At 38.3% G+C, this 21,699-nt stretch overlaps 1 protein-coding gene across 1 annotated transcript in view; it reads right to left on the bottom strand.

Annotated features, from left to right (window-relative positions):
* LOC117814804 (leucine-rich repeat-containing protein 4C-like) overlaps window positions 1-9,018 on the bottom strand; it is a 209,343-nt gene extending 200,325 nt beyond the window's left edge. The window contains 2 exon segments of the mRNA XM_034686319.1: window positions 5,935-6,082; window positions 8,991-9,018. The gene's annotated coding sequence lies outside the window, so the exon portion shown is untranslated.
* Between the last annotated feature and the right edge of the window lie 12,681 nt (window positions 9,019-21,699).

Raw genomic sequence — 21,699 nt, 5'->3', positions numbered from 1 at the left:
CCCACGTTCAGATTGATAAATGCCGAACTTTGCGTGGAAATGGTCATATACCCTGTTTTCAGTCGTACGCACTTTTGATAAATGAGCACTCAAGTCAGCCTTTTTTTTTAGGTATTTACATTTTCTATATTTATAAGTCATTGAGTGTTTTTGTTTTTATGTCATTGCCAACAGTTGTTGCATTTCACTTCCATATGAATGAGCATTTGATGAATACAAATCTTGAATCATGCTTGACAATCCAACCATCCAGGGCAAGCCCACAATTTGTGAGCTTTGGTTGGGTGCTCTAAACAATTTACTTAGAGTGTGACTTGACATTCCACTAGTACAACTGTACAAAGCAATGTCTGCCAGGCCCTCGGGGCATTGACTGGAACAACCTTATTATTATGCAAAGGAAGAGACAGAGTCCAGGCTCTAAATGCATTGATCATCCAACCACATAACAATAAGCAATATGGGAGAGTCTGTAAGGGCCATCCAAAGCCTACAGTGCAAAATCCAAGTGGCAACCCCCGCTTCGAGAAAGCCAATATGGAAGTGTTAAAAACTGTAGTTCCTAGAGTGTCCACTTGAGGCTGGCTCTGAGAGCAAAGGAAACCACATACACACCCATTAAAAAAGTCCATCTTTACAGCATTAAAAGCTCTGGGAACCCAAATCAACAAAACCGTTCTACCTAAGATATTTAAGACCGAATATCAATACTGAGAACTATGTAAAAATATTAGAACTTGACTTCAATCCATTTTCAAATATGTTCAATTACGTTTTTTAACACTTTTTCACACTAGGTTTTAAGGGGGCTGGTTTAACCTAGATATCAATTATGTAATAAACATCCACTCAAATTCCTAAATGAAACACAGAGTCACATGCACACATTTTGAACAAAACTACTCCGCTCCTGCTCAGACCGTTTCCTGACGTCTCAGCCAGCTCCCCTCAGTGTTGTCTTAGGTGTTAGCTTGTTTGCTAATCATGTACTGCCTGTAATTTGTCCGTATAGCTGTCTCCCTGCTCTTTGCAACGTTGTGCTCATGTGTCTCTGTCTGCACATCCACTGGTGAAGATGACAGCTTGTTGTCACGCGGTTGAGTTGAGCCGCGGCCGAGTGGCTAAAGCAGTCCCACATATGCTCTGCTCATTTCCCCAGGACCGGTTCACTTACTTTCACAATATAAGCTTGAGGAAAACAGTAGTCAAGGTATTGTCATTGTGATACTCGCTGGGATGGTTTATTGTAAACACAGAATGCATAGTTAATTTATGAGAGGCAGAGTTTAGATTAAATGTCTGTGATGAGGTCAAGGTTGTTACCTTGTATAAACTTGGAGAATTTGTCACTTTATACAACTCAGTCTCAGGCTATAGACATCAAGCAGTGTTTTAAAAACAATAAAATGGCCAGGTTACATGGCATACAAAATACTACAGCTCTCGTATTTGCATATAGAACTGTTTTACAGTTATTTTTTTACGGAAGATACACCTGCTTGACAACTTAACATTTCCCAGAGAAAGTAATGTAAATAGCAGGATCCCTGGGTAATCCCACCTCCCCATACTTTTGGACTAAGCACCAGTTTTTTACATGCTCCTAGTGTTTCAGTTACTTTTGGTGCATTGTTATCCGATTTCAGTCCTGCCAATGTTCCTCTGCCTGCAAGCTGATTCTACCAAGCTCTGTTTTGCCTTATCTTACCCTCCCACTGCAGACTGAAAGCCTGACTGATTTCTCTAGTAAAATGCCTGCTCACTGTACCTGCCTTGTCTGATAGATCTGCATTGGGGACTGAGTCCTGCCTCTCCGTATCACAGACAGGTGGAAATGATTAAATTCCTGCTGTGCACTGTAAACATTTAGCAGACATTTGAAGAATAACTCTTGTGTGGGCGCTATGGTCCAGCATTTCACACTACAATGCTTTGAACATTCAGACAAGTGCACAGAAGATGCATCACTCTAAAAATATCAGGGACATGTAGAGTATTTAAGGCTTAAAGCTGATATTATCTGTAAGTGAAAACAATCTAAAAACCTGCACAGGGGTCTCAATAATTATTTTCTATCCTGGAGTTTCTGAGCTACTATCCCCCACCTCTTTTGCTTCAGCTCCTTGGTTTTATCAAAGTTAAAAAAGAACAAGCAGTGAACATGAATAAAAAATAGCCATTTTCTGTTCTCTCTTTTATTCTCTATGAATGTGAAACAAACCAAAGCACTCAGTTCTTGAGCTCTTTTGCAAGTGCAAATAGATTTGACAAGAGAATAGAGATATATGCTGCTTAGCTTATACACCAACATTCATGTGTGCTTTCATTACAGATGCAGCTCTTGTGTTAGAGCTCTAAAATAAAAGAGATTGGTAAAGACAAAGCAACAATCAGATTACAGAGGTCAGAAAACTTGCAGGTTAAAGACCTTCAGAACATGTTTTTGTGAGAGCATGGTTGATTCTCTAAACTCGGACTACTTTTGCCTTCAATTATCTGACCATGTTTCCATGACAACTTTAAGTCAAGTGTTTTTATCAAAAACTATTTGTTTTTGTTACTCTTGGTTAAACTGAGCTGATGCTCAATGAAAATAGCCTTGTTCTAACAACTTGCTGAACCCTTTAAGAAGTTATATTTAGTTGTTTTAAAACTAACTTTTTTATCATTTGCATCGCAGATTCAGAAAACACAGTGAAGACCACAAGAGGGAGAAATTTGATGATTGTGGTTGTTAAACAGAACAAACACTATCTGACAAAATCTTATGAATATTTGACGTGAACACCAATTATTTTACCAAATCCAGCAAGCTTTTACCTTGCCTTAATAGCCTACTGTGTTAAACACAGACTGTATAAAATATTGACGTAGTATTTGTGACGTCACCCATCTGTTCCTGAGAGCTGCTTTGAAGCCAATTGACGGCGGCAGCCATATTTGAAATGCAGAACTCAACCAGGCAGAGCGTGACGTAAAGGGGCGGAATTTGAGCCTCCTAGCCAACAGCCATGTGTTCCCGTCCAGGAGTCAAGTCAGTCATGTCCTTATTTGGGCAAAAACATGTAATCTTGATATCTTCTGAACCGTTGCGTTGCTGCAAAGATCGTCTTTTTGCCATTCATGTCTATGTGGTTTCTGGAGTTTCTGCAGCCAGCCTCAAGCGGATTCTCGATGTATTGTAGTTTAAAACACTTCCGCATGGGCTTCCTCGTTTGAGACCGGAGGTTGCCGCTTGGTTAAACACCTGAATATGATGTAAGAGCCATATTCATGTTTTTGGGTCAAGCTGTGTACCACATTCATTATTGTGCCACTGGGTGTCACTGTCTTATTGCTTAGGGCAAAGGTATACAGGTACGTCATTGCCAAGGTATCGGTAACCGCGGCTGTATTGTTTGTTCAATGAATGGAAAATGATGGATTCTGTATTCACTTCCGATGGTGCTGCAATAAACTGTATTGTTCTGCAAACCAAGACACAACTGCAGAAATGTCATTGAAAACATACAGCAAATGTTATTGCATTGACCTACGACAGTACAGCATATCAGCCAAGTCACTCCTGGGAGTAAAAAACACATCGGCAGCTTCAGTAAGCTTCAATACATGATATTTTGTCAAGAGCCAGGGGTTGCCATGGAATACCTAATTCCTAACATAAAATGAAATCAATCTTCAGAACAGAGTCCAGCACATTTTACCTCTGCCTGTTGACACTGTGGCAAAAATATCTGTTTATGTTAGCATTCTGAATCAGTAAGTAACATGGAGGATATTATTGTATAACGTTTAAGATATTTGGACGAAAATATAGATTTGTAGTTAATTTCTGACCGGTCACCAGCAAAGAAAAGTAGAAGGAGGTTAAGAGTGCACATGAGTGGTTTTTTGAAGACACAAGGACCTATGAGAGGAGTCATCGACCAATTTTGAAGAATACAGCAAACACAGTATGGACTTTCCTTTGTCTAACTTTACCAGCAGGATAATGTATATTCACATGTGGTTATACTAAATTGGAATCATCAGGTTAGCAGGACCCTGGCACAAGCGAAGTGAAGAGAGGCAGGAAATGTGGGGAGTAGAGAGGGGAGGATAACATGCAGCAAGAGTCAAGCAAGCGACTGCTACAACAAAGACTGTAGTCTCGATATGTGAGACATGCACAAACCACAAGGCCAACTGGCACCCTAGTATTTTTCAGTGGTATTAGAAAGTACTTAAATTTAATTTTTAGTGGGGGAAAGGTCACATTAAAAATATTTTTAACATTTTTGCAAAACAGTAAATAAGCAGCTATGCTATGTAGATCTCAAGATGTTCTTGAGATTTCACCTTCTCTATGATTGGACCAAGGGGATTGAGTTGACATTTTTCACATGATGAAAGACATGATGCCTTTCAACCACAGCTTTTTCCCCATACAGAAACATAGCTGCCAATTAAAAAGCAGGTAAAGTACCCTGAAGTGGGAAATGTATATAGACAATATTCATTTGACCACAGATACAGTTGAAAGCACACATCTTTAAAAACCACATAGCACATATTCAGGTACATGAAATGATAAGTTGCTTGGCTACACAGTTAACTGCCTCTCAAGCAGAGAGATACAACAGTAAGCTTGTTTTAAAACTAAAAAAACAATCCACTCAATGGCACTGCTGCTCTGCTCTCCCCAAATCTTACAGAAATGTTTTAATGAGTGTCCACAGTCCCAACAGTGGAAAAAAAAAAAAAAGCAGAAAGGACTCACACAACCTGACAGTAGCAGTTTCTAAGGAAACGTAAAAGTCACTGCTTTTGGTATCCACCATGAGCAAACCCATGCACCCTTGACTGTGCATCTCTAGGTGTGTTCGATTTGGGCTATTTAATTAGCTTGATGGTTTACTTTGTTTTTTTTCTGACTTTCAAAAAATCTAAAGGTGTGAATATGATCAACAAATTTGACCATAATGATATTGCATATAAATACTCAACCTAGGTTTGTAGGATGAGGTTGAGGGTGAGAGAAGGAGGGTAGCTTTAATGGTAACACTTTACATTAAGGGTCCCTTAATTAGCATTATTTAATGCATTATTAAGCATTAATTAACAGTTTAATAATCGTTACAATGTATTACCTAACATTAACTAACACATTAGTTAGTGCATTAATAAGCAGTTAATTAATGTCCACTGCTCAGAGTTAATTAATACATTATTAAGCATTAATAAAAGTTAAGTGAGGCAGTTTAGCATTTATAATGTGTTACTCAAGTGATGCATGTGTTACACTTTACAATAAGGGTCCAGAAAGCATTCACTAATGGTTAACTAATTAAGTTTTGTAACTTTTATTAATGCTTAATAATGTATTAATTAACTCTGAGCAGTGGACATAAATTAACTGCTTATTAATGCATTAACTGATGTGTTAGTTAATGTTAGGTAATACATTATAACGATTATTAAACTATTATTAAACTGTTAATTAATGCTTAATAATGCATTAACTAACGCTAATTAAGGGACCCTTATTGTAAAGTGTTACCGCTTTAATTAGGTAAATGGGAATTCAAATTCTGTATTTGAAATAAATGATCAGGATTTCATTAGAATTACCACACATTTCAACAAATGATTCAATTTATTGCAATTACTTTCAGAGCTGGTTTTGCACATAAAGTTTTCATCCCTAATTTGCAAGTATTTGGAGCATAATGTAAGAGTCATAAAAAAAACTTTATAACTTCCAGGGCACTAAATTTCTCTTTTTTCCCCTTCAATTCAGCTTGCTTTGATAGGTTTCCTGCTTAGCTGCTGATTGCATCAGTAAGTTTGATTAATACATGTATTGTCTTAGCCCTTATTAAATCTGAGATCAGTTTCATTCAGGGTCAGTCTCAGCTGCAGTGGATAATAAAGCAAAGTGAATGTGGGCCTTACCATGCCGGAATCCTCAAAATAAGGGATCAAAGGAGGAGATGAGAGAGTGAGGGATGAAAAGGTCCAACAGTGGCTCGCCATCTCTTTCATCAAAGAAAGACTGCAGAATCCAGTGGCCATGGCACTTCAGGGGTCTCAGAAACCTTACCTGTATACAACAGAGCAATGGCTTAAGACAGTTCACCCAACTAGTCAGAGTTAAAAGACAGCATACAGATCCAAGACATCATTAGTTCAAATTATTTCAACAGTACTGCTTGGTTTCATGTTCCAATTTATTGAGTTAATATATTCTGTGCTTCAACTAACTCCTTCACCTGCTCCTCACCCAAATCAGTGTCTGCTTTTAGTCATTTTACTCCTATTGCATCTGACTTAGGGGGGCTTAACTTAAGTACGTTCTTCCAATAGGGAACTTTTGTGAAATACTAAATGATAGAGTAATACTTCTCTGACGGACAGATGACTGTGTTCTCTTACAATCTAAAAAAGGTATTGATTTTTCTGAAACCTTGCATATCTTCTGAATTACACGTACTCCTGAACTGTCTGTTACTTGATTCTGATTGGTCAAAACCCCATAACAGAGTAATTAACTCTCAATAGCAAAAGCACCACCAGGGACAACCTGATTACATCAAATCAATATGTGCAGAGGAATCCAGCATATTTCACCTCTACCTGTTGACACTGTGGTAAAATCACAAGTTTCCATCCCAGGCTTGTCTTAAGAGTAAGGAAATAACGACAGTGATCAGCCCAAAAAAACCCACAATTCCATAAAGGTGAGACAAGACCCCTCTGTTTTAGTTCTGGGTCCTGCTCACCCTGTCATACAGATAATTGATTGTGCCAGTTGAGGGTTTAGTGGCATCGCGCTGAATCTAAGGCTATCTTAAGGCAGCTGACACACCAGCACCGTTTTACATAAGGCTTTTTTTTTTGTCCTTTGGGTTATGAATGTTGCTTTATTTTTTCATAGCCTAGCTAACTCATTATGGGACTCTATATGGAGAGAGGTACATGTAAAAATATAAGTTCACCAATTAAGAAAAAAAACCTCAAAAACACAACATGCAAAAAAATTAACCATGTTCTGGTAAAGACACATTTGTAAATGTCCAGCCTTACTATTGATTCTCAGACAGATAATTCAGGCTGGCTTCACTTCACATTAAAACAACTTATGCAAAACCTATAATTGGTGTGCCTCTAAGACTGATGACATTGCCTTTAATCTTGCGTTTTAAACAACATAGAAGTGGGAAAGCACAGAGCTTCATAACTTGAAAACATTCCTCATGTCACATATTATTTCTAAACAAGGTTACCCATGACTCCTCAGTTTTTAAAATTTAGCTGATAGTGAACACAAAAGGTCTGATATTTTTGTCCATCCTGGCTTTTTTTTGCCATTTTTCTTTCTCCTTGCACACCAGTGCATGTGCCCCAACTCTTCTTTACTAGAGAAAACAGCACCTAATATGAATGCACTTTGCAACCTGATGCTATTCATTTCGTCAGACAAGAAATTAAGTGAGAATCCATATGGTTTCTATACTTCTTTTATTTAAGGACAGGAAAATTGAACCTCCTCATTTTGTTAGTCAGACCTGACCATGTCACATCTTGTACAGCCATTACATCCTAGAACTATTATTAACTTGAGATTGATGCATTGAGGTTAATGTTATGCAAGTAGGGTCTGCAAGAGAAATTAAAACTATCTGTAGCACTCATTGTGAGTTGCTTCAAGGGAAAGCGTTAGCTCAATGGCTGCAATGTAATGTGTTAATGTATACTGTATATCTGTTAAGGCCTGACATTTATTGCTGAACCTGACCTGGACCCATATTTATCAGGATTACTCCAAGGAATAGCGGCTGAAGTTTCAATCTGGCTAATAATAATCTCAGTTTCCCCAGAGAATTAAGAGCTTCAGCACTTGATAGAGAGAGCAGGAGCACAAATATAGCTCATAAGAATCTATCCAAATTGGGATTACGCCCAAAAGTAATTAGTTCTGAGTTGACTTAAAAATTCATTTGAACTGATACTTTTAAACTGTACTGTTCTCTCTATCTGCAAAGGCTTTACATTTCTGGAATCTATTTCCAGTCAGTAATTTTGGCAGAAAAGCTAATCCTAAATCAATTAAAAAACCATGATGCCAGCCATCAAGTGTTGTTTTGAGATGTATCAGTCTGTCTGAACATAATGTATGAAATCAGTTTTATATACCTTAACATTCCACTTGGCTAAAAATATACATTTTATTTACAAAACATAGGTCTGGTCTGTGAAATGCAGAGGAAACTAGAAACTTAACAGTTAGTAGCAGCAGTAAGAAAATCTTAATGAATGCTTGTTCTAACCATTACAGCTAGATGTGAATATAAGGAACTAATTAATCAAGGTAAACAACTCTTGGCTCAAATTCAAGTACGGTCCAATTCAATCATTGCAAGTACAGTTCAGAAAATGAAGAGAGCATTTAGACTCTAAATAGTGAGAAATAATTAACAAAAATATTCACAAAAATATGATGGAAATAAGATGGGGGTACCTAATCACTTTGACAAGTTGTCCAAACTATCTTGATATATATGACCCTGCAACATTATGTCAATCATGTAGCTACATTTTTAGACATTTTTTTATGATACATTACAGGCCCTGCAATCCCAAACATGTGCATCACTTCAGGCTGATTTGACCAGGCCAAGTATGTTCTACGCTGGGAATACATGAGGTCAACAGATACAGGAACAACACAATCATGAAAAATAAATATGCTCTCCCACATGAGAGTTGGAAAGATTTTCTTTAAGCCCAGCCTTTAATGCTAACACTCTAATCAACACCTGCGCAGGTGAATGTGCAGGCCACAGCAAACATTTAATTTGCAGTAAAACACTCAGAAGCATTTCATTTCACACTTAGTTTGATTTAGATTTTGCTATGTGCACTAAGCTCACATTATTTTACATGGAGAAAAGCCATTTCAAAACTGTTGGGATACATGATAAGTTCAGTTGTTTTGTGTCTTGAGTTACCTTGGTTGTTGGTGGAGGTCCCTTCCTGGTGAAGCAAAGGGTGTGGCTAAGGGTTGAACACATTTAAATCCAGGAGGTTCGAACCATATGCTGCTAGGCCATGGGGGTGGATGGGGGGTCAGTTGGTTGGTTTTGCTTATAAGTTAGTTGAAGATGAAGTCCAAATTCTCTTCCCCTTGTGTACTATTTGGTCAATCCAAACTACTTTATATAAATGAATACGTATAATCAAGGGCGTAGGTTTGTTTTTTACATTGGTTGGGACATATGTGACATATGTCTGTCACATATTACTCTGCTACGCTACTATCTGCCACTTTACTTTTCTATCACAGATACACAAGTGGGAAAGGATTTAACCCTTTATGTGTTGCATGAAGCGCATTTTTTTTTGTTGGTGGAGGGGTTTGAAACCATTTTCAATTTCAAAAGTGTGTATTTATTTTTTCCCTATGCCCTACTGCTTGGTCTCAAACTGTGGATCTTGGCTGTTTCATTGGCAATCTTAACAGCCAAGATCCAAAGAAATGACTGCACATACCCTATCAGAGAGGAAATGTGTTTCCTTCACAAACCCTCACAATGAGAAGACAGGACCCAATATCAAGGAAAGGGAATGAAAAAATATTTTTAAATCAAGCAGCAACATCCAAGGCTGAGGATATGAGCAATGCTAGAAACTGAAGTTCCTTGAGTGACTGCTTGAGGCTGACTGCAGCTGATTCACACACTGATCTTCACCTACAAGCTTTGTTAGTATTGTTACTTTTCATTGAGTTATATGCAAATATCTGACAAATGATATGTCTTGCTGTGCAGTTTTTTGTTCAAACAGGCTGTGCAAACAGTATGCTTCCATATTTTTCAGTGCATAAAAACCCAGTATTGTTCACACTAATGACAAAATAAGCAGGCATCTGTGTCTGCCATCATGTATCTTACTTGTATTCTTGTTTTTTTATTTCTTACAGATGGATTTAAGTGTGGAGGTGAGTGCTTAGGTGTCAGGATTTTTGTTGGCTTTTCTCCATAGAGAACAAGTGATAAGAAGTCCAGTAATTTTAAGTCTCCATGCAGTGCTGTTTACCTGGCCCTCTCTCACCTGAGATGTGGATGTGTAAGCATGAGTCGTCTTCTCACTGTTCTTTTTTAGCGTCTATCTACTGATAGATGTCTCCATTGAGAAACCACCACAAGCAAGATCACATATAGGTAACTTGCTCAATAATCAGTTACTGAATTACCCATGGCGTTCTTATGTGCTTATCCAATCCCAGCTTCTCATCCATATATGCTACCTTCTGGTTCCAGAGAGCCAACATGGTGCCAGCCAGTGCCAAACTAGATGATCCAAAAAAGTGGTTGTATCCGGGGTTTTTTCAACCATTTAGATGTTTTACTCCCAAATCACAGAAACGTCTTTAGATTCAGTCAAACCAACAGAAGCAGAGTGGTGCCTGACATGTGACACTTAGTTGTTTTTTGGTTGTATTACATGATGCGTCTATCTATAAATCCTATTTATTAGTCTGAAGTATTCCACAAACAGCATACTTGGCACTCCACTGTAAGTATAGCTCTTCAACATGCAGTCACTGGACAAACCAATGTTTAAACCCCTTTGTAGGCAGAATAAATATTTATTTTCTCCTTGTACTAATTACTTATTAGTAGGACACATGTTTTCCCTTAAGTGGTTTATACATCATCAACCCCCCCCCCCCCCCCCCCTCCTGCATTTTCTAAATTAATTACATCTGAGGACCTGAGAAATGGTGAAAATGCTAATGTGGCCCAGTGATACTGCCACAGTAGGAGTTGGATAATTCAGGTCAGGGGAGATCAGTTCTTTAGGCATACCATGTAGAGTCTTTATGCCTTCGTAGGAGGACTGTAGATCAAGCTTATGCAAATGAAGAGCCAGATAGTTGAAGATCATTAACACTAAAATGCCTCTGCTTTTCACAAGATCTTGCAAACTAGACAAATTACCCTCATTACCTCCCATTTTTAATGGTCAGTATTGGGGATTATATCTAAAACGGGATTTTTCATGCGTAGTAGGACTTAAATACAATTATAGCCAAACACTTCACTGTGTCACAATAACTGCAGACAAATAAAATGGTTGGTTCAACTGTGCAAACCAGAACATGAAGCAATGTTTGTGCTGCCTCACTGGTTTTCACACATTTAGAGATATAAAAACAAAGCCATTAACTTCAGGATGTTGTTCAGATGTAGCAAATGCCCCGAAGGCCCTGAATGTCCAGCCATCAAGATTGTTTCACTGCTACAGCATGACAATGTATTAATCACACGTTGTGTCCAGCAAGTGACAGGGTAGGGAGTCTGCGGAGTGAAACAAGGCCTTCGTTGGGGGATTTGCCAGTGGGCAAGTCCCTTCAAATGGCATGTGATGATAACCTCCTTGTCTTTTGCTCAGAGATTAACAAGCAGACGAGCTGTATGGATGGATGTGCTCTAGTGGTGTGCATGGACTTGAGAGACGTAGAGGTCAGAGTCTATCTAAACAGCAGATGGTTTGTCAGGGCCTCTTTGGGAGCGTGCTGAGTTGGATTGAATACGCGAATCAAAGTATGCATATGAGCACTCTCTTGTAATAGAGGCTGGTTGTAAAACGACACAAAAGCATTAGGATTGAATTCAAATCCTACACATGCATTGATCAACAACACACAAATATGAATACAAACTAGAAATATATTTCCTTTTAATCACTTTAATACTTAGAAAAACAAGGGAGGGAGTTTATATGAGTGTAGTGAGACAGCTCTAGTAGACAGAAGCAGTGCTAATTACACAGACTAAAGCCATAAACAGCACAACAGTGCACAGAATGCCTTTTTCCTTCCAATAACAGCTGACATTGAACCAAGAGCAATTTGGCCCTTTTCCTATACCAATAAAGGCCTGTTACTGTAATAATAAACAGATCATAAGTATGGCCTTGATTATCCAAACAAAAACAAAAGTGTAAGGCGGCACCTGTCACCTCATTGTAATATGAGTTGCGGCAGATGTTGTTTCCTAAAGTAGCTGAACCATACCATTAGGGGAAGATCAAAAGTACGGCTGAGTTTTCAAATGAAATGCTCCTCTGAGCTCCATATTTCCAACATCTGGAGTGTAAACAACCATACCAGACAAGGCAATTATTACAGAAGGGGACCATGCAGGAGTTGAAGCAGTAGTGTTCATACATCATTTACACAGAATCGAAGAACAAAGTCAAATGATCTCATATGCAAATAACATGCACACAGACCCTCACCGTGAACTGATTCTGAATGCAGAGTACATCATGCATAATTAAATGAAGGAACCTAAATGTTAAATGCAAATGTTACCAATACCAGAGTGTTGCTTTAATTTAGTCCTGCACTTTAAATTGAGTTTAAATTACTGAGAAGTAAAAAAGGGCAATAACTTCATGACATCAACAAACAAAGGGCTACTGAGGATACATTTACTCAAATAATAATACTGAATAATAATAATGCATTTTATTTATAGGCGCCTTTCTTGACACTCAAGGTCACCTTACTTCATTAAAACAAACGCAGAGTTTAAATATCAGTTTCTGTACAGTGGCCAATGGGGCTGTCGCAATCTACAGGTGTTGACGACAACTCTCTCTATAAAAAAAGAGAAAAATATTGTCACAAATAAGCATTCTGTAACGCTATGTAAGTAAATGGTTCATTGTAGAGGCCGCTTGTTGCCAGCTGCCATAAAAAAAGGAGAGACTAAGATGGAGAAGCAGCAGCAGCAAAATAAGACTCAGTGACAACTTGTGAGCTAGCCTTTACTTCAGTGTGTGGCTACCACTGTGACATAATGTATACTGTAGCTATTGAGGCATTGGTTAGTTAAGTTTACAAATAAAGTGTTGCACCACCCATGTCTTATCTTTTCTTAATTTGAGTGAGAGCTATCATGTGCACCCTTGCTGCAATCGTCCTAATGAATTCTTTTAGGAGACGTCTGTCTGTAAGTGCTACATTTCTGCACATAGAGAAACTTCAAATTAAATAGTGCATGCAAAAAGAAAATACATGAGCAGCAAACACAGGCTACAAATGCATAGGAACGGTGCAACAAGACAAATGCTGCAAACTCGAACATCATAACGGAAGTACTCCAGGCCTGTAGAGGTCGCTAACCCATGCAAGAGCTTGTTGCAACAACTTTAGTTGAAAAACATGGCTTCTGATGGAAAGACAGTTTTGCTACAGCAACCATATCGAGGTGATGATTTAGTATACAGATCACAGTTAGCTATGAAGCTTGTAGTAAGGCTACATGATTCTGGTAGGTGTTAGGTCCCTTGGAACAGAAGGTGTGTGGGTATTTTCACCTAGAGTGGGAACAGATGCTTGAAAGTCTGATGTGTAAGGATAATTAATTAAATTATTGACTTTTAAATTAAAAGACAGACTGATTAATTAATAGTTTGTAATTTAATAAAACTAACTTTTTTAATAAGTCTGTTCCTGCACATGTAGTTTGACTCTTCTACCATTGCTGCTGAATGAATTGCTGCCTCAAAAAGTCCACTTCATGTTTTCATACTGAATGGCTAAACAGGGCTAACATAACAAATTAAATGCTATCTGCAATGAGTTGATGAATTGTTTCACACACTGTTTTGTATAGCCTATAACCTGAGCTAAAACACTGTTTCTTTGCCAAGGCTCACCATGCTTAAAAATCACTCCAAGAAAAGTTATGACATAGGTGTAGAATGGAATTCTGTAGAAGTTTTGGTTTGTACAGAAAACCTGGGTAATATGAATCGAACACTGCTTGATATATTTCTCCCTGAACACTTTAAAAAGAAACACAGAGAGAAGTTGAAACCAAACAGCACACAACAACAACAGACCATGTAAATAAGATTTAGCACAGTGCAGCTCTGAGGAATGTCCCCTAAAGGCCGACAAACTATGGCAGTGTTTTTAATGTTTCACGATCACTCAAACTTTAATCTTGAAAAGTAAGCAAAGGCCATCTGCAGAATATTTTCCCCAGAGTAACTTTAGTGCTTACTTAATCAAAACAACTTCTAATCCTGGTTTGAGGCGCTGAAATCTGTTTTTATTAGAGTATTATGGCACACCTGCTGTACACATCGTAAGCAGCCTGCTGATGTAACATGAGTGACAAGAAACACCCAGAGAAGAGACAGAGGAGCCGGCATCTATGCTTTTGTTGAAATGCAAACTTTCACATATGCCTCTTTTCTCCAAAGCAGAGGGAAAGTTCCATAGGGAATGAAGGAAGTGACAGACATATTGTTCCTTCTTGCTGAGTCATGAACATCTGATATTTTCTCAATTAAAAACAGTCTCTAATGGCTTTAATTCATTAGAAATATGTGACCGATGATTCAATGTATGCGTCCTCCGAGGCAGATGGGTGTCTTATTTTTCTCTCACTTTATTTTAGAAGAAGAATACCAAAATTTCAAAACACTGAATATGAAAGAAGTCTACTTCTACTCCCACGAGAAACAGTTCACTTCCAAATAAAATAGAACAAAAAGTAGAGAGAAAAATGAGTCACAAATTACTTACCACAATCTTTGTCAATTTCCAAATTGTGTCACTGCTTGTGTGTGACTTTTTTTAATGAAATAAATAACTTAAGTCAGGTTTATTGCTGCTAAATTATTGTTTTGTGAAACAAGCATTAATAATTCATCTTCTGTCCTTTGTGCAAAAATGCACTGCAAAGTTTGATGAAAATTAAAGTAGTATATTTATTTTTTGAAGTTTGCCATATCTACAGTAGTTGATATCTTCATTAAGGGTTATTAAATGTTGTCCTTGGTACAACAAACAAATATTCATGCAATATTTTACTGCAACACGGTCTTGATCGTTTGAATCAAGGAGCTTCAGCAAATGTTCACAACATATTTTTTCTTTTGTTACAGAGTTAAAGTTATTGCAGAATTTTACAAAAGGAACTATCATCTAAAACCCTTGGGAGGACATCAGGACCATGCATGGTGGCTGGAGAAGAGAAGCTGCTACATGTAGGTCCATCTCTCTTGCCTTAGCTCAACAGCCATCTGCTTTCTCCTTTTGTTATAGCATGGGCAGCAAACACCTGGTTGCCCTAGACCACAGTGCAAAACAAGCAGATTGAGTTTAGATCGGATTGGTGGTCTTGACTTGATTCAAATTTAACTATTCCGCAATTAATTTGCAGTGAGAACACAATCAAGACAGCAACCTGAACAACTAGCCAACTGAGTCATCACACTCTAGATGTAGGTGAGGTAGATAGCATTAAATTAGCAAAAGATTAACGTTACTCACCATCGCCATTCAATTCAACATCAGCAAAATAACTGATGCCAGGAGTGGTAACATCACAGGACTCAACAACATCTACTGGTAGGTATTTCTTGGCCTTTACATGACACTGATTGGCAAAGCTGTGAAAGTCCCTTTCATTCATGTACTTACTTAGTAAGTTTGTGAACATCTGTATATTTCTGAGTGGTGTCCAATATTTGACAAATAATATTTGTCAAATGTTTGTCAGATAAGCATATTATGCTCATCTGTCCAAATATTGATGAAGCATTGACTCCCTTGCTGCTCCAAGTCAACCCACAACTTATTTTGATAGTAATGCTAGTTGGCCTAATATTGGCTTCCCAATGCAAAGTGCAACCAATACCAACGACATTTGTTTATCTAAGAAATTGGAAAAGAGGGCTGTGATGTAATTGTGTAACAGCCCTGCAATGGTGTGTGCTTTGGCCAGCTTTACAATAATGCCGTATGAACGCAAAAAAAGATCTGAGATAGAATCAAACTATACAAAGTTTTATAATCTGAATCAAAGCCAAAAAGCTACAGGTGTGAAAGCACCCTCAGAAAGAGGGAATGCTGGTCCTGCAGTGAACAATGTGAGTTGAATCCGAAATTTAATGAAAAATTCAGGACAATAAAGGAAACTTCAAAAATGATCTTTCAACCATGAACCATGATCAGAAAAGCATGATCAAAGACTACATTGAACTCCTGCAGCTATGTTTTTATGCTTTGAACTGTCTTTCTATTGACTCTAACTGTAGGATTAATCATTGGTCACAATAAAATGAGTTGATGGAAAACTATGCCAGTATCTTTTGAATATCATTTTATTGCTACCACAAAAGTGTCTGGCATGTAAGGTGGCACGTGAGATATTTCCCTCCACATCTTTAGTAATTAGATAATTATGTTACAACACACGTACACACACCTTAAAACTAGCCTTCCAAAGCTGATATTTACATGACACAGGACCCTGTTGTCCTCTGTGACTCTGCCTGAATCATCTGCCTCTGTTTACTCACTTGCACTAACGAGGCTCTTTGCCTGTTTATGTGTGCTTAACCTCCTGGTGAGCAGGACATTACTCATCTTCTTTTATTTTTTTTCTTCACAAGATGGCTTTAAAATAGGTGATCTGTTTGTGCATATTTTTTTGTGGCATTATCTTGCTGATGTTTGTGACATGAATTTTGCAGCCTATAACTGAATCCATAGTTGGCAAGCATAGCTAGGCCCATGGACATTAACTGTGAAGACTGTAGAGTATAGCATTTTCCACGTCCTATAATATTGAAAACTATGATTAGGCACACAGGAGGCTTGTCTTTTTTAGCACATTTTGTAAACTCACAGCCACTGTATTTACTGCTTCTTGTTGAACAGAGTTTTGTTTTGAACAACCACAGGAAATTGTGTTTGGGATTTTATACACTGAAGATGAACTATTTTGTCCTCCCACACACTTCTTATGACTCAATGTATGAATGAGAAATCTGTGTAGTAAAGTTCACCATTTGATCGGCAGATAACCAGAGAAGGTCAGAAACCTCTCTTGTCAAATCTCTGCTCAGTATCGGAGGATTTGACTAATTAATTAAGGTACCCGAGCTGTTTGAACCATGCATAATTATACATGGTGCATCCTTCAAATTAGAGATTGCAGATGGAACGCATATGTTAATCCTGCTGCTGTATGATGACTACAGGTATTTAATCAACAGAGTGAGCATAACAATGAACTTCATAAAAAAATGTCTGGTTGAAATTACTGTTAAGAATTGAACATTAATCTAAAGTAGCAGAGACACCACCTTAAATATGTTGAAGTGTATGTTGCATATTTAAATGTGCAGTAGAAAAAGACATCAATAATGAAAAGTAGCACAATGATTTGTATTATGGATTAGAAACATAATCCATTAATTCATTAAGGTAAAAACACATTTTCCGTTTATGAATGTAGCTCATTCATAATCCTTTATTTCATCAATATCTGCTCCATGATGTTAAGGTCTGAACAGGTGCTTCTTTTTTTTGTATCCCAAAATACATTGACACCACTGAGCTGAGGCATGATTCTCCTGTCTGAATCAAAGCAGCATTTTGACTTCATTTCAGCGCATGTGTTTTTTCTGCACCTGCACAAAACTAGAGCTTTGGTGAAACAGCCATTACAGGCTTCAGCACACATGTAGTTAAAGGTACAGAGCGTAGCGTTGAGAATATTTAGCTACAAGCAGTCAGATTCTAGATTGAAATGCTCCCTTGCTCAACCCTCTGCATAAAAGGTATGGTCCTCCATTGGTCAAGTTTTTACCATCAAAGATGTATATCAGTGCAAATTATTTTATGCACAACAACCTCTCTCTTCTTTGTCTTCCAACTGGAACATTTTACGCACTGTGACATCATGAGAAGTTTCTAGGGTGGTACGAGGTGGGAAAGTGTAAAATCATCTGTAACAGTCTCAGCTCAGGTTCAACAAAAAGGAGGGGTTTATTCAACCACAGGTATAATCACACAAAACAAAAAGGTAACTCAGGTAATTGTTCAAGCAAGGTCTCAAAGGTAACTTAAAGCATCCCATAGGAGAAAATTGTTCTTTTTAAAAATAATCAAAAAATTAGTCCATTCAACTTAAAGTCTCTGTTATAAAAAAACAAGGTTCCTTTTAATCACTTTCCTGTGGTCGCTTCTCATTGTGTCTTCTCCTCTTTCAGCCATGTGCTTCCCTCTCCCAGTCTGATTTCCAGCCCTTTTGTCCTGCCTCAATCAAGGCTCTTAAGCACCTGCAGCTGTCCAGGTAGTGGTGGCTGCTGGGAGTTGTAGTGTGCTTACTGGCGGCCATTTTGTCTGGTTGCTGATAGCCATGGATTATGTAGCACCCATCCACAACCTGTCCCCTTGTGATGCCACAGCACCCTCAAACTAAAAGAAAAAACGTGAATGTTGCTAGGCTGTCCGTTCAGCATGGCTAACTTAAACAATGAATATTATATCCTTTGTCTGCCAAGTATTTTCTGCCAAATGCCACCAAATACTGCATGTCTGTGGAGGTTCTGAGACATCCAGGTGTGGCCTTGAATTCTCTTTCAAAACAAGTAAGACCACACTCACACTAGAGATCATGTGACCCCAATGACCCACAGGCGACCTGTGACCCATACAACTGTCAGGAACTAGGCTAACAACTATCGGGAACTAAGCAAACCACTGTCAGGAACTAGGCTACTGGTCAGGATCTAGGCCAACAACTCTACAAACAACACCATGTGACTACCTTAGCTCACTGACGACTGTTAGGGGCTTATATTTTCTAGCTCTGTCCTCAGTCTGGTCAGAACTGAAGAAGCCTTTCGGAGGAGAGGCAAAACATCAAGTATTCTACCAAGCCCCGTTGCCTTTTCGGATCAAGCTTTGTATCAACAATTACTACATGTTGCACCTCTACATGGCCGAGCTAGGCTGAAGCTTATACGTTGGTAGTGCTCTCAAGACACCTCTCAATCCCAACCCATAATGCGTAATGACATGCATAAAGAAAAAAATATATGCCTGTCATTTCACAGAGCTGTGTGAGTACAACCCTCAAACAACTATGCCACTCAGCTGGCAGTTTTTGAGCAGTCTGGATTAGGTGACTTCTTGCCTTTAGCAAGGACAGATACTGTCAATGTAACCGATTCCAGATTCCTGCTGAGCTGACAGGGACTGTCTACAACTAAAAAGCAGAGTCTGGTGCCAAGGTCTTGTTTATGCCTTTTAGCTATCGGATGCACATTTGTATTCAAATCTTATACTTAATGATCACTTGGATAGCTGTTAGACAAGAAGGAAGGAAGGAATGTTATTTTTACGCTTTTTGTCATAGTCTCTTGTACACTTTTCTTCAGGTGATGAAAAGTTAAAAACTTGGAAATACAAACTTTAAAGATTTGTCTTTTAGAAAAGCAGCCACACAGATGGATCTTTAAAGTCGATTCAAATGTATTAAGGTAAAAGAATGAATCAGATCCAATACGGCATTAGAGTGCACACTGAGAATAGAATCTTAATGGGTCTGACGGGCAGGGTGAGCTTTTATCAATCTAGATGGTGGGAGGTTTTAGCACGTAATAACTACTGCGCTTAGCAACAATCAACTCAATACACAAACCTCTGTGTGAGGACTTAATTTGTGTTTGTGCATTCCCATCCTAATGGACAATTTCAAGAATAAAAGCAATTCTGCAGTCGGGCAGGATGGATGGGCAGGGGAAACAGTGTCTCTAACCTCATGTATTTGTAAAGGCTCTTTCATCACATGTCAACTTACTCAAACAATAACCAACCAAGGATACACAACATTTCTTTTGCATCAAACGTCTTGTGTTGTTTGGCTGCCATTTGTAGAGAAAAATGCCTAGCATTAGTCACGTATCTGTTGATCTGGGGATTCAAGTGCAATTTCATCAGCTGCTGAATAACCTTAACCATAATAAGAGTTGGATCAAGCTACAGAAACATTGGTGAGAGATTTGTGTCACTGTGTTGAGAATGATACAAAAAAAGTGCTCAAACAGTAAGGCAACAATGAGATCGAACAAAAAGTGCATCTACATTTCCATTTGATTCACTTGTTCCCTAATTAAGCATGTGGCATTCATCAGAGGACTGGAAGCAATGAGTGTCTGCAAAACATTCTCATTCATAATATTCACGACTGGGTTTCAGAGATTGTGGAAGCAATGCGTCATCTCCCACTTGGGGAAAAGCATCACAGTCGTTAACCTTCCTGCTTCAGTTTTTGGTTCAAAATCATGACATTTGAAAGAAGACAAATGAGCATGAACGAGACGTAACCTCTCCACACTGCTATGTTTTTTTAAAAGGCCTTAGAAAGCTGTTTTTATCGGAAGGAATAGAGAATTGACTGTGCCAAATTTATTGGCATGTTTTACACAAATATGCAGAGAATCGTAGTTCTAAACAGAGGGTGAATTATATTGTAAGAGATTCAGTTTCTCTCCATTGTGTCTGCAAAATACAAATATAGTATAAAAAATGAATAAAACACACAGTAGGAAAATTGGGTGAATGAATATTCATGCCCTGGATAACACTAACAAGCACATTAAGTCTTAAAATGTATTTTCACTGTCTACAGTCATGCATTCAGTTCTCTTTGTATGCTAACTGCATTTGCCTGATTGCCTTTTCTGTTTGGGAATGGTTTGTTTAGAGAATGGCCTTGGCATGGGGTATAAGGCATCACTTAATCCTCTGGCAATGGGAAAGGAAGGATAAGAAACAATGTGAAGGCATGGCAGAATTGGCATTCCAGGATGTTGCTCAATGGTGATCAATCTGGCATTCTCTGGCACAGCATGTTTGATGGGTTTTCCAGAAATACGGAAAGCTTGAGCTGGTGCCAAAATCCAACCATGTGGATTGACATGAACATGTCATTTTAATGTGCTCTTGTGGAAGTGACATGCTTTTCTGGGCTGTCGGACACTTTTTGGGGGGTTGTTTGGGGAAGGTTTAGTTGAGAAAGGAAGTCCAAACAGATTTTTCTTTTTGTTTCTTATTATTGTTCACTCATAACCAATGGAATCAAATTGAGATTACAGGCGCAGCAACTCATCAAAATAAGAAGCTGATGATTGCTGAGAAAAAAAATATTTTCATGACTTTTTAACATTGTCAAAGGTAAAATGAATGCCAACACTAAACTAAGACTAGTTGTACTTTGTACATAAATACAGGCAGTGCCCTTACCATGGCTCATTAAAACTCACAGCAACATCTCCGGTAACCCAATACTGATGGGAATTTCATCTCTCTTTTGTGATCCACACCATTTTTGCTTTTATGAAATCAGCCCTTTGTTGCAATGCCGTAACCAATGGTTGATGTGTGTACATCTGTTTTACTTAAATTATTTAGGCTAAATTTAGAGAACTGTATTATTCTCAGAAGAACACTATTCATCATTGTGTTTGTTATAAAAAAAAAACATTTGTATTGTACCATCAAGCACCACATATATTGTGGCTGAGCAGTGTGGAGAGAAGATTGTCCTTTCATTCTGTTATGCATTTAAAGACAAAAAAAGGGAGGGGGGGTCTGAAATGAGAGCCAGTTCATATATTTCATGTTCAAAACCCAACCTTTAAAGCAAAGTCTATCATGACTGACACATCCCCAAACCTAATCATCTGCATTAACCCCGACAGGATGCCCAGGGGAGGTCTCAGTCACAGACCTTCCCAAAATCATCAAAGCGTGCTAAGACTTGATGAGAAAACACTCAGATCAGTCTTCCATTGCACTGGCACTGTCCCAGACCTCCATACCCTTGCCAATGA

The sequence above is a fragment of the Notolabrus celidotus genome, chromosome 6 (genome assembly GCF_009762535.1).
Source record: "Notolabrus celidotus isolate fNotCel1 chromosome 6, fNotCel1.pri, whole genome shotgun sequence".
NCBI lineage: Eukaryota > Metazoa > Chordata > Actinopteri > Labriformes > Labridae > Notolabrus > Notolabrus celidotus.
This window is presented reverse-complemented; position numbering and strand designations above follow the sequence as displayed.